The sequence below is a fragment of the Symphalangus syndactylus genome, chromosome 23 (genome assembly GCF_028878055.3).
Source record: "Symphalangus syndactylus isolate Jambi chromosome 23, NHGRI_mSymSyn1-v2.1_pri, whole genome shotgun sequence".
Taxonomy (NCBI): domain Eukaryota; kingdom Metazoa; phylum Chordata; class Mammalia; order Primates; family Hylobatidae; genus Symphalangus; species Symphalangus syndactylus.
In genome coordinates, this window is record NC_072445.2 from 65,594,440 (window position 1) to 65,607,936 (window position 13,497).

General features: G+C 41.4%; 1 protein-coding gene across 18 annotated transcripts in view; it reads right to left on the reverse strand.

Annotated features, from left to right (window-relative positions):
- Positions 1 to 13,497, reverse strand: part of FARS2 (phenylalanyl-tRNA synthetase 2, mitochondrial) — a 524,433-nt gene that overhangs the window by 471,422 nt on the left and 39,514 nt on the right. Inside the window, exon 1 of one of the 18 annotated variants that reach the window (XM_055263666.2) lies at positions 12,546 to 12,564. The exons of the other annotated variants lie outside the window; for them this stretch is intronic. The gene's annotated coding sequence lies outside the window, so the exon portion shown is untranslated. Of the gene's footprint in view, positions 1 to 12,545; positions 12,565 to 13,497 lie in introns of those variants that run through there. 18 annotated transcript variants of the gene reach the window in all.

The window sequence follows — 13,497 nt, forward strand, 5'->3', positions numbered from 1 at the left end:
CCCATGGAGTTTGCAATCTCAGAGGTAACTTAAATGCAATCTGCGAGATACCATGGTTTCTGTCCACAGAACCTGCCAGCTTTGTAGTGAACTACCTACCTAGAGAAACCTCTGTATCAGGAAGCATGAGTTGTCAAGCATTACTGTTTCCCTCACACACACAGTCACTTGCCATAGTAGTTGGTACAAAACAGATAAATGGGGGTAAAATGTCATTGACTTAAGACTTTTGTTGAAGGGTCTGGATATCAAAATATACCAAAAGTCAACTTTCCTGTAGTTTCAGGAAATGTAATACACAGCAAGCTGTTTCTTATTTCTGTCCAAAACTATTTTACACTTTAAAACACCATTATTTAGTATCAATCTTGAAAACTTTACACTGTCTAACTAGCTTTCAAAAAGAACTATGAATACAGAAGAGTGGCATTCCTTCCGTTTCAGATTTTCTCTGGTGCAAGGATTCAAACTGAGGCAGGAGAATAGGGTTTGGAAACAGGGAACCTAAGGCCAATTCACACTGACTTCCTACAACTAAATCAAAAGGAAAACCCCAACTTTCCACGCCCAAGTAACAAAAGAACCAGAGGCTACTTCTCCCTGCTCTTCTCCATGTGCCAGATGAAAAATTGAAAGTACCTCTGATTGGTCCCCTCCTGCAACCAATCAGACTGGTCACAGGCCAAGTCTTCATTTGCACTGGAGTATAACCTTGTAACTTCACTTCAGCCTCTGATTAGTCCCCTCCTGCAACCAATCAGACTGGTCACAGGCCAAGTCTTCATTTGCATAGGAGTGTAACTTTGCAACTTCACTTCAGCCTCTCATTGGTCCCTTTCCGCAACCAATCAGACTGGTCGTGGACCACTACTTCATTTACACAGAGTGTACACCCACTAACCAGTGGGAACCCTCTAGAGGGTATTTAAACCCCAGAAAATTCTGTAACTGGGCTCTTGAGCCACTTGCTCGTGCCCCTTCCCATTCTGTGGAGTGTACTTTCAAAATCTGTGGTTTTCTTTCATTGCTTTGTTTGTGCGTTTTGTCCAATTCTTTGTTCAAAACGCCAAGAACCTGGACACCTTCCTCCAGTAACAAAACCAGTGCCTGATGTGGCAAATAGAAAAGCAATTCTATTATTTCCAGTCTTTGGAGCACTGGTAGAAAGCACAGAGTGCTCAAACTTTTAAGCATTAGAACTCAAATGTAATCCCTTGAGTTTTGGCTTAAATCTGGAATTTGATTCATGTTACATGTTAAGTGTGTCATCAAAATATTTTATTACCTTTTTTTACATTTTAAAAAATATTTCAGTTATCACTGCTAAAATCAGTCATCAAAATTCTCCCACTCTAAGGGCATGCCGATTGTGAAGAAAATGTAGCAAATGTAGGAGTAATATTCTTAATGATTCTAATGTTGAGAGTTGGATATCTTAGAAATTCAACCTAGAATAAATGACTTCATCTACAGCTATATATGTTTACAACAGCCCTAAAATTCGCAACATTTTGATGATGGAGAAAACAGACTCGAAAACTGGGTTGCTTAAAATCAGAATCAATGAAGTGATGGCAAAGACTGAACAATAGCTGTTTCCTCTCACCTATGTCTTAAAAAGCCAGCGGAGAGGTATTTTTTCTAATTCTCTGTCTTTTAAGAGCATGTTCTTGAGCTCCATGAGAAGAATGGAAGCTGCATGAGAGCAGGGATTTTGTCCCCAGTCCCCACCTCCACATACTGCTAGCACCTACAACAGTGCCCAGCACGTACGTGTACTTGTTGAATGAATGGGAGAATCCAACCACATATATTCAAAACCACAGATCACAGCTGTGTCCTAGAACAGTTCTCATCAAACTCAGTAGCATTAGAAAGTACATTTGGTGATTCATACAGTGCACAAGTGAGAAGAACAACCTGGACTTCACGATAAGGTATCAAACGAGGTGCTCCAGAAAGAAGTGATGATCTCAAGTGTTCTGACAGTGATTCCCTCTTGGAAAGCAGGAGGGATTGGTGTTTGGGAGAGGCTCAATGGTGTATGTAATGTTCTTTTTTGACTAGGATGGTCAGGGTATTTGCTTTGTAATAATTCACTGGGGTTAAAAAAAAAAAGAAGAAGAAGAAGTCACTTCAAGCTATTGACTAGAAACATCGAAAGAAGCAGAAAGCAAGATCTCAGGGCAGATGGTTGGACAAAACATGAGAGATTATCACTGGACTCAGCACAGTGGGAAAGCAAGACCCAGAGAAGATCTTTGTCACCCAGTCCTGGCTGTGAGGTTACCAAACAGCAACATGGGAACAAACATGTTGGATGCAGTGACACTCCCTGGATAAATATGAGGAGGGCTCTGGGAACAAGGCAGGTGGGAGGAAGGAAGATGACAGGAGGGAGAGGAAAAGAGAAAATATTACAGGAGAACATGACAGACACCTGCACTACCTTAATAATAATGAGGCCTCTGTGACTGTTTTCCTCATCCCCAGCCTCTGTCTTCAGTAGACTGAACAGCTTTAAATTTCCCAAGTGTGGACACAAAGATGAATCATCTCTTGAAAAAAACAACTGGAGCCACATGGGGCTGGAGTAACTTGAAGAAGAGCTCCGCATCTAAAGGAATTCCCCGTGTGTACTAACAGGGTTTTTCTGGAAGAAGCTGACATCCAACCATCCAAATAAACAGAGCTATTTCTGATACAGAATTTGTGGCATTCTACAAGGTCCACCAAGGGAGTAGCATCGACCAGAAAGTAGGCCAACTCTCTAAGGTTCTTTCTGTGGGACGGGGAAGGGCTATGAGGTGGGAGAAAGCAGCCCGAACACCCCTCGTTGGGCTAGCACCAGGCCAGGGGCAGGCTAATTTCAGGGACACGGGAGAGCAAGAGGAAACAGGCAATGGAAAAATGGTCCCTCTCAATGCCAAAAAGAGAATCAGGATAGAAAGAGCAAACAGTGCAGCCAGGAAGGAACAGGCTATGGGATGGGCTGAGGACACCTCCGTGAGCAGTTCTGAGCACTAGAACAGGATGATAAGAAGGACCACTCCACCATTTCTCTTCTCCCTTCCCCACTAGCACCACTGCCATCTCTGACACAAGGTCCACAGCAAATGTCTACAGCCCAGTTCCCCACAAACAGAACTGAGAAGCCAAGTCAGGCATGCAAAATCAAATCTGAACACCATATCACACCCGGGAAATTTGCTTTGCTTTGGAAAGAATCAACACCAAAACCAAATGGAACTTGTCTGGCTTTTTACCTAAAGAGCTAACCAGGCTAACAGTAAAGCTGGAGCTAACAGGCAGCCCTCAACAGAGCCAAGCCAGGGGGCAATGGCCACGCTCCGTGCTCCACAGGCGGCCAGGCCTGGGGCCACAAGTGCAGCCAGTCTTCCCGTGCTAGGTCTGATGAGGTCAGGCTTTCTGCACTCTGGGTTCAGAGGCGAACAGGCCCCAGGAGGAGTTTCTCACTCTCAGAAAGATTCTGCAGTGGCACTAAAATTAACGTGGAAATTATTTAACATATAGAAACTATTCTCGCTCACACACATATACATATGCCAACATATGTGTTACATACATAATAATAAAGTATATATTATGAATGTTCTATATACATAATTATATGGTATTAATGTATTTGGTACCCATATCATATATGTATTTTATAAATCGCATTGAATATAATTATGTACATAATACACACACACTCGTACACATATACATAATTTATTTCTACATACAGAGTGATAGAGCACGGGTAGGAAAACACACTTTATATTCTGAATAGAAGGACAAATTGGTCAGGCACAGTGGCTCACACCTATGATCCTAGCAGTCTGGGAGACCGAGGCAGGCAAATCACTTCAGCCCAGGAGTTACCAGTCTGGGCAACATGGAGAAACCCCCTCTCTACAAATAACACAAAAATTAGCCGGGCATGGTGACATGCAACTGTAGTTCCAGCCACTTGGGAGGCTGAGGCAGGAGGATCCCTTGAGCCCAGAAGGTCAAGGCTGCAGTGAGCCAAGATCACACCCCTGCACTCCAGCCTGGGTGACAAAGTGAGACTCTATCTCCAAAAAAAGTATAAACTTAGTGCCCTTATGATAAGCACCATAAGATACTATAAGGAAACATGGACAGTCAGATTATATATAATTCTGTCTAGGAACAAGGGGTCAGTGTTGACCCCACTGACAACAATCACTCCAATGTTCAATTTAGAGTGTACTAAATGCAAGCCTATGAATTAAAGTGTCTGGAAATCAAGTATTTAGAAGATGAGCAAAAAAGGTTACCTTTATCCTGGAGAAAGAGACATAAGAAAGGCACAGCTATCACATTTGAAATGTTATGATGCAAACGAAGGAAGAGATGTGTTCTAGGCAGGTGTATGAGACCGTGAGTGGGAAGGACAGAGCAAAGTGAAGAACCATATTCTCCACAGGTATGAACTTTCTTAACAATTGGGACAAACAACTGGAGAGAAGAAGCCCCGTGCAAAGAAGCAGCACCCACGACTGAGGAATTCCAGGGAATGCCGCGAGGCCTCTCAGGACTGCTGAGGGGACTGCTAGCTGGGCTTCATGGCCCCTTACCATCCACAGAGATAACGTCACTGAGAGAGACACTGAAACTTGACCTAAATGGTTTGATTGACATTTCAAGAGATATGAACTCCTTCTCTACCTGCCCTAAAGCTGCTGATATGGAACTGCTAATGGAGAGATTTAAAAAGCAGTCTTGCCTGAAGAGAGAATGCACTTGCTGATGCAGCCTTACATTCAAGGAATAACTGTGAGCACCCACCATGTGCAAAGATGTGCCTCCCATGGTCCTCCGTGTCCTCCTACACACTTTAGGAGTCTCTCAAAAGTAGCTGAGAACAGCATTTTGCTCACGAAGGTATAATACACATTAAGAAAAATGTTCAGAGGACTTAAAATGTCTATTCTCCTCAAGAACCAAACCCCACTCTTCTTCACAGCACAGGCCTCATCCTGCAGCAGCTGGTGTTCCCCCATCAGTCTCTCTGGATCCTGCCTTCCTCCCTTCTCCCTCTGCTCTCCTCCTCTGGCGTATTGCTCCCCTCAGTCTCCTCCTGGACACTGCTCCCTTGGCCTCTTTGGTCCCTGCATCTGATGCTTCTCACCCTGACTGCTTCTGCACCTCAGACAGATCAGGCTCCTGTCAGCCTCTCCCTCTGCAACCTGTGGCCATTTCTTTCTCGCTTCAAGTCTCTTGAAATCTGTAGTGGTTGCCTGCCCCCTTTGCTGTCACCTTTTCTCCTTGCTAGCTGGCTTCTCAGAGCCAGGCACATGGCAGGCACTCCACACATGCTGGAGCCAGGATCCTTAACAAAACATTAGAGGTTGAGTCAGAAGCTGACTTGGGGTGGGGGCGATGGCTGAGTTTGTTTCAGACACATTGAGTTCCAGGTGACGGCAGGCCATGCAGATGAACATGTTAAGCAATGCTTGAGAGAGGCCCACGCCAGTGATCATAGGAGTCGAAAGGCCACGGAGGGAGGCTCTGGGGAGAAGACAGAAGTGCTGCCAGGAGGAAGACCCACCAAGGACCACAGAGCTCAGCATTTCACGTCTCGGAAGAGGAGGGAGAACACTTCAAGAAAGTGAAATGAGAACACTAGTCAGGGTGTGAAATGCCACAGATGAGTGGAAGGGGATGGAAGACGGTAAACAAGGTGAGGGGGTGTTAATGTAATCACCAGGAGGCGACTGGTGATCTTTGAAAAGTAGTTCCAGTGATAAATGAGATATAAAACATAAGCACTATTTATGATCTATATGCAGAAATCCCAAATAAAATGTTAACAAACAGAACCCAGAAGCCATGGAGGGAACACTGCACCACAGCCAGAGCAGGTAGTGGATGGCAGGCACACACGCCATAATTCAAGACAGGAAATCTATTTCTCTAATTTGTCCTATGATCTAAAGAGAAACAGCGTACCATCAGCTCCCCAGACATTTGACCAAAGTTAAAATTCCCTCTTAAGACAAATAAACTTTTAATAAAATAGGAAGACTGCCGCCTTAATACATCCACCAAAACTCCAGAATAGTGATTTGTGAGAAACCACTACCAACACTCCATAAAAGTCCAACCTCTGAATAGCACAATGAGAACGAGCTAATGACAGAAAGATCCCCCGAAATAAATTACAAATGCCTCTGAAAGCTATAACAAGGTGCTCAATAGCATTCATGAGAGAAATGCAAATTGAAATGACAATTAGACAGTATTTTTAATGTGCAGTATGGGAAAGATCAAATTGCTTGATAACACTATCAGTAAGGGTCTAAGAAAGAGGCATTGCTGGTGAAAACCTTTGTACAAGGTAATTTGACAATATCTACCAACATTTTAAATGCATATATCCTTTACTTCGGCAAGCAGTGATTTAAACCTACATATATACCTGTTTGTATATGTGCAAAATAGTGCCTGAATGAGGATATTATATTCACTAAACAATTTGTAAAAGCAGAAGACAGGAAACAAATTTTTACAGATTGGAGACTGGTTAAATAAATTAAGAATAAGGCATCTCTACATGTATTGATATAGGGTATCTGTGGGATATACTGTTAAAGGATAAAAACAAGAATACCTGACACCTTTTAGAAATGCGATATAAATGTAGTTTATGCATATACACGCATATATAAGATGTCTAGACCAGGTAAGAGCTGAAGGACAGAGACAGGAGAGAAGCTGATTTTTCATTCTGTATGCATTTATGCCTTTTGAATTTTTTTTTTTTTTTTGAAACAGAGTCTCGCTCTGTCACCCAGGCTGGAGTGTAGTGGCACGATCTCAGCTTACTGCAGCCTCCACCTCCCGGGTTCAAGTGATTCTCCTGCCTCAGCCTCCCAAGTAGCCGGGACTACAGGTACCCACCATGACACCTGGCTAATTTTTTTTGGTTTTTTTTTTCTGAGACGGAGTTTTGCTCTTGTTGCCCAGGCTGGAGTGCAATGGCACAATCTCAGCTCACTGCAACATCCACCTCCCAGGTTCAAGCGATTCTCCTATCTCAGCCTCCTGAGTAGCTGGGATTACAGGTGCATGCCAACACGCCCAGCTAATTTTTGTATTTTTAGTAGAGACGGGGTTTCATCATATTGGTCAGGCTGGTCTTGAACTCCTGACCTTAGGTGATCTGCCTGCCTCGGCCTCCCAAAATGCTGGGATTACAGGTGTGGGCCACTGTACCCAGCATTTTCTTTTGAATTTTTAGTCGAGACAGGGTTTCACCATGTCAGCCAGTCTGGTCTTGAACTCCTGACCTCAAATGATCCACCCGCTTCAGCCTCCCAAACTTACAGGTGTGAGTCACCATGCCTGGTCCTTGAAAGTTATACTATATGCATTGCAAGCTAGTGGATTTACGGCCACTCTCTCCTTTATCCCTGCTGTTCAGCCAGCCTCTGTCTTGACAATGTCTCTGCCATTTGGCCCTCCTTTCCACCCTCACCACAATGGACATAACGCGGAGACCCTCAGCATCTTCTTCCTGGAGAATGACAACAGCCTTTAACCACTTTCCCTTTTAAATAACTTACTTTCTCTGATTGACATTAGGCACCATTCCTGGACCGACCTTTCTAAAGTACCAGTTTAAGTTTCACAAAACCAGGGTTCCACTTGGCCTATCAAAAGTGTTGCACACGGGCCCAAGCCCCTTTCTCTTCCAGGGACTACATCGCACACTCCAGCTGATCAAAACTCGAACAGCTGCTCTTTTTTTCCCTACCACTAACCCTCAACTCCGGTGCCCTCCTTTATCAGGAATGCCCATGTCATGTTTGTCTCCCTTCCCCATGTGCACCGGCTAAAATAGCTCGTGGCCTTCAGCACCTACTGAAACCACCACCAACCTCAGGCGCATCCCCTGGTGTCCACCCGGGATGTGAATGCTCCCGCCCCTAAGCGCCGTGGACTGTGTGTTTCTTTTGCAGCCCCCGCAATAGGCTGCCTCTCATGCCTGCTTGCTGCTGCTTCCTTCTAGGCAGTCCTGGCAATGGTAGGCCTCTCCCTGCAGAGGCTGCATGCCCTGCTCTCCTCCTCAGTCTCCTGAGCACTGATATTCCCCTAGCAATATAGAGCAAGTCCTGTGGTAAGGTAACACTTCCCTTGAAATTCCAAAAATTCCTATTGCTCATTAAATGACTAAAAAGCCATCTGAATCCCTACATTTAAATGTACTTATTTTGCATGGTTGCACAGCATTCACAATGACATTATACTGACAAGCTAGGAAGTATTCAAAATATGACATCATAGTTACTGATTCTTTTTGCCTTCTCAGTGGAGACTGGTAAAAAGTTTGGAATATCAAGCACATACTCAAGACAGTCCATTTTACCACCTGTCACTTAAAAGTCATTTTCTAGAATTATTGTTTTCTTAAATGAGAGAAAGGATCTGACTCCGGGTGAAAACGTAAGGTTAGTGGCGGCTAGGAGCACTGACTAAATTGAATGGTTTCAGGTCCTTAAGAAGTATCTACCATTTCCCAATATAAGGCAATTATGCATTTAGTTAGGATGCAGTCATGTTAGAGGAGGTGATCCCTGTAGACACACAGAGAGATATCATTACTATATACTGGTTTGGACAATCACTGTGGACAACAATTTTAAAATATCATCGAATTCATAGAATAGTGGTTACCAGGGGTAGTGGGGTGGGAGAATGGGGAGCTGTTGTTTAAGGGGTACAAGAGTTTCAGTGTGGGATGATGAAGTTCTGAAAAATGGATGATGGTGGGGTTTTACTCAACCACGTGAACGTACTTAATGCCACTGAACTGCACACTTAAAAATGGCTAAAATGGTAAATTTCATGTTATTTATATTTTGCCACAATTTTAAAAATCCATCATGAAACATGACTTCTAAGCATTTTTTTGACACAGTAAAAACAAAATAACTACAGGTTCTTTTCATTTCTAATTTAAAGACTGGAATAAGACAAAATAAGTGAAAGAGCAGCAGTTTATTGTAAACCTGATGCCTCTAATACATGAATTATTAAAGTTTATGCTATTAAATCTTTTTAAGTCTTACCTTCACTTGTAAAGTATTAATATATTATTAACATTTAATCTGCTAACTCTTCTTTTTTAAATCCCATGCTTTGTTTAAGAAGCTTTTAGACTCCAGGACCAACCCATGCTATGTAGTCATAAGTTGCATAAATACTTGCTGACAGTGGTTAGCCCTACAAAGGAAATTGTGGAAGGCTGGGGTACAAAGTAAACCCAATCTTTACTCCCCAAAGTGTCATCCCTCAAACTATAGTCCAGGATAGCTCCAGCCAATCTGACAAAATACAATTAAAATAATATAAATCAAAAATAAAAATGGAAGGAAAATGCAATTGACAATAGTAAATCATAAAATGTCACTAAAAACATAAGATCTTCTACCCCTACATACTTCTTAACTAAACCTTAAAATATACCTACAATATATTAAAAAATGAATTACACACAGTGTACAATTTACTGTAAACCCAGGTACTTTCTGAAGCTGTGAAGGCCTAACAATTCAAGCAGGAATCATTAGAAACCTAAAAATAGGAGAGGAGATGTTATTTTTTGATAAAAAAAAAGAATGGCTGGGGAAGGCCTGTCTGAGGAAGTAAACTTTAAATCAAGATTAAACAGATAAGCCATTCAAAAAGACAGTTTCCACAAGGACAAAAAACCAAACACCGCATGTTCTCACTCATAGGTGGGAATTGAACAATGAGAACTCATGGACACAGGAAGGGGAACATCACGCTCCGGGGACTGTTGTGGGGTGGGGGGAGGGGGGAGGGACAGCATTAGGAGATACACCTAATGCTAAATGACGAGTTAATGGGTGCAGGAAATCAACATGGCACATGGATACATATGTAACAAACCTGCACATTGTGCACATGTACCCTAAAACCCTAAAGTATAATAAAAAAAAAAAAAAAACTTCAAAAAAAAAAAAAAAAAGACAGTTTCCAGATAAAGAAACTGAAGTATCAAGGTACTCAGATGGGAAAGGCTTAGCATGTTCTAGAAAATGAGTTTAGTTTATTCTACAGCTGTCTCATTAAACTTGAAACACCAAGCAAAGCATTTAACTGACACCCAAATCTATTCCAATGGGGAAGTTAGACAACAGTGCATATATTATCCAAGGCAGTTCTCCTTCTCCCTCTAAATCACCTGCCTGTCATTTCACATCTCTTGAAGCACCAACTTCTGAGTGGGCAGGTACAGAAAGAGCAATTAATTTTGTTACTTCTTAGAAGACAATAGGCTTAAATGAGTTTCTGAATTACTGTGAATTTTAACTAGCTGTGTTCTTCCATGCCACTATTCATTTAAGTAATCAAGATATTTTCAACATAGGCTGAACAGTTTCCATTTAAGGGCATGCTATCATTATTTATGCCAAGGGCAAAAAATGCACATAGGCTTCAAGCAGCAGTATCCAGGAAATGTAGCTGGCTGCCTGCAGCCACAGCACTGTCACTGCTCCAGAGACAGCTCATAGATAGAGGACCAAAAACACCCCTAGCCTTCAAAAGACAGGACTAAAGGGAAACTAGGTGTTTTCAATGACTTTGCCTAGTGTAATGGTTAGTCTTACGTCAACATGACTGGGCCTTGGGGTGCCCAGATATTTGGTTAAACATTATCTGGTGTGTCTATGAGCATGTTTCTGGATGAGATTAACACTTGAATCAGCAGACTTAAGTATAACGGATTGCCCTGTCCAATGTAGTGGTCCTCATCCAGTTCACTGAGGTCCTGAATAGAAAAAAGGCTGAGTAAGAAAGAATTCTCTCTCTGCCTGTCTTTCAAGCTGGGACATTGGCCTTCTCCTGCCGTTGAACTTAGACCTGGACTAGAACTTACACCATCCACTCTCCTGGTTCTCAGGTCTTCCGTACTGAACTGAAACTTATGCCATGTGCTCTCCTGGGTCTCCAGGTTGCCAACTACAGATCTCGTCTTCCTTATTTTATATATATATAAAAAATATATATATAATATATAAATACATATATAAAATATATATAATATATAATATATATAAAATATATAATATATATAATATATATAAATATATATACACACACATATATTTATATTTTTTATTTCTCTATATTTATTTATAGAGAGAAATATAACCAAATGAATACACTCAGCAACTCACTCAACTCCATTTATATACACTTGTCATTCTATTATGTTTCAATCTTCTCACTGCATTTTCAACTCCAGATTGCTTTCTTTTTTTCTTTTTCTTTTTTTTTCTTTTTTTTTTGAGAGGGAGTCTTGCTCTGTCACCTAGGCTGGAGTGCAGTGGTGCAATCTCGGCTTACTGCAACCTTCGCCTCCCAGGTTCAAGTGATTTTCCTGTCTCAGCCTACCGAGTAGCTGAGATACAGGCACGTGCCACCATGCCCGGCTAATTTTTTCTATTTTTAGTAGAGACGGGTTTCACCGTGTTAGCCAGGGTGGTCTCGATCTCCTGACCTCGTGATCCGCCCACCTCGGCCTCCCAAAGTGCTGGGTTTACAGGTGTGAGTCACTGGGCCAGCCCCAAGATTTTCTAATCTCACATCACTGGCTGTGTTCATCACAGCACACCATTCTCAGTTCAAGTTCTCTCTCAAAGACCTACACAAAGTATCTGCAGGACACATCACCAAGACCTCTGAACAGTGTAGACAGCAGGGCCACAAGCAAGTGCTGAAGCCACCTGTCTTGTTGTGCACTCGAGGCCTCCTGAAGATGCCTGGAAGACTCTACCCTCCTCTCTACTTAGTGGAAGCCAAACCATCTAGGCATTTCCTTTCCCTCTGCATTTCTTTCAGAGAGAGAAAACAGAACCTCTTTTGCTGGGAAGAGCTGAAGTGTATCACACTGGGTGGGGAGGGGGAAGGCTGCATCTCATACCCAATTAATTCAGAGTCAAATGTGGAAATCATGCGACTCATGTCAGGGTTTGATGGGTTTCTTTTTTAGCCTAATAAAGAAAAGACCATTGCTAACTAAACAGGAAAACACAGTGAGGTTGAATAGTTATGGAGGATAATGTTAAGGAATGTATTTTAAATCTACACACATTATAACATATATCAAGTATTTCAGTAATAAAAATAAGGCCTCTTTCAAATAAACTATGCCATTAACATTGTCATTTTTAGTAAAAAAAACTTCGTGTAAAAATCCCTTCATTTTACCATATTTTGAAGAAACCATAATCTTCTGCTATTAAAACACCATGCAAGTTAAAAAACAACCAACCAAAAGCCAGTGTTTCTATTAGACCCCAGCACTCGTGGCAACAATACCAAGCTCTGGCTACACACCCTCCTTATTTCAGAAAACCAAAGCACCCTAATGAGAATGTGTTCTTAATCTTTACAATGTCCCTAGGGGTAAGGAGAGAATAGGTTATTTCAGTTCTGCTTTAGATTGAAGAAAGCAAAGGAGGAAAAGGTCATTTACACACAGATCACACAAGCTAGGGTACAGCCAGAGCCGAACTCTCATCTTTCAGGGCTCTGTTCAGTCCTTCCCCATTTCAGGATCACACTGTGATAACTGAAAATGTCAACAGTCAACTGCTTTATTTGACATTATAATTTAGATTAATTACAGATGAAGTATACTTTAAGGAGAAAATATTCAAAAGATTAAGGTTCTAGTCCAAACGGGGCAGGATATAAGACATCGAACTCCTAAGTATCCACTCTGCTAACACTTCCCACATTTATGAAGTCAGGATATCCAAAATGGACTGGGTACAGTGATATTCCTTAAAATGAGGGGTTGGGGGCAGTGAAAATGGACAACATGGTGTTAGGATTTTGTTGCAAAAATTTTTTGAATAATGCTGAGCAAGGAAAAAAAGCCAATGTTCTTGCATATTATCAATTATGATATATAAAGATTTAATAAAAAACAAAAGTCCCCAAAATATCTTTCAAATCTTTAATATATTCACTCTAAATCTGGTATTATTGATAATATGCTGTAACATAGAAACAGATTTTAGTTTTGAAATTGCCAGCACCCTTTATGCCCTACAGAGATTATAGGATATATCATCTCTTCACAAACAAATGTATAAAGTATTCAGAAGGTGGCATTCTTTAACTTTACCAAGTTTTACTGCATTTTCTTTGCAGCTGAACTTGTACTTTACTGGTAAATTAAAAAAAAATGTGTATTATTGGAACTATTAAAAAAATGTATCTGCAACCACCCATTTGTAATTGATATCCATTTTCTTTTCCTCAAAAATGTAACTGAAAAATACAGTCATTCTAAAATCTCCTGGGTCAATTTAGTTTGTTTAAAAAACCAACCATTTTGCCATTCTAAGCTGCTACTTTATTTAATGTTTTGGTTTAAGGCTTTCAAAAAGTCAAATATCTACATGTGACAAGTAACAATTAATC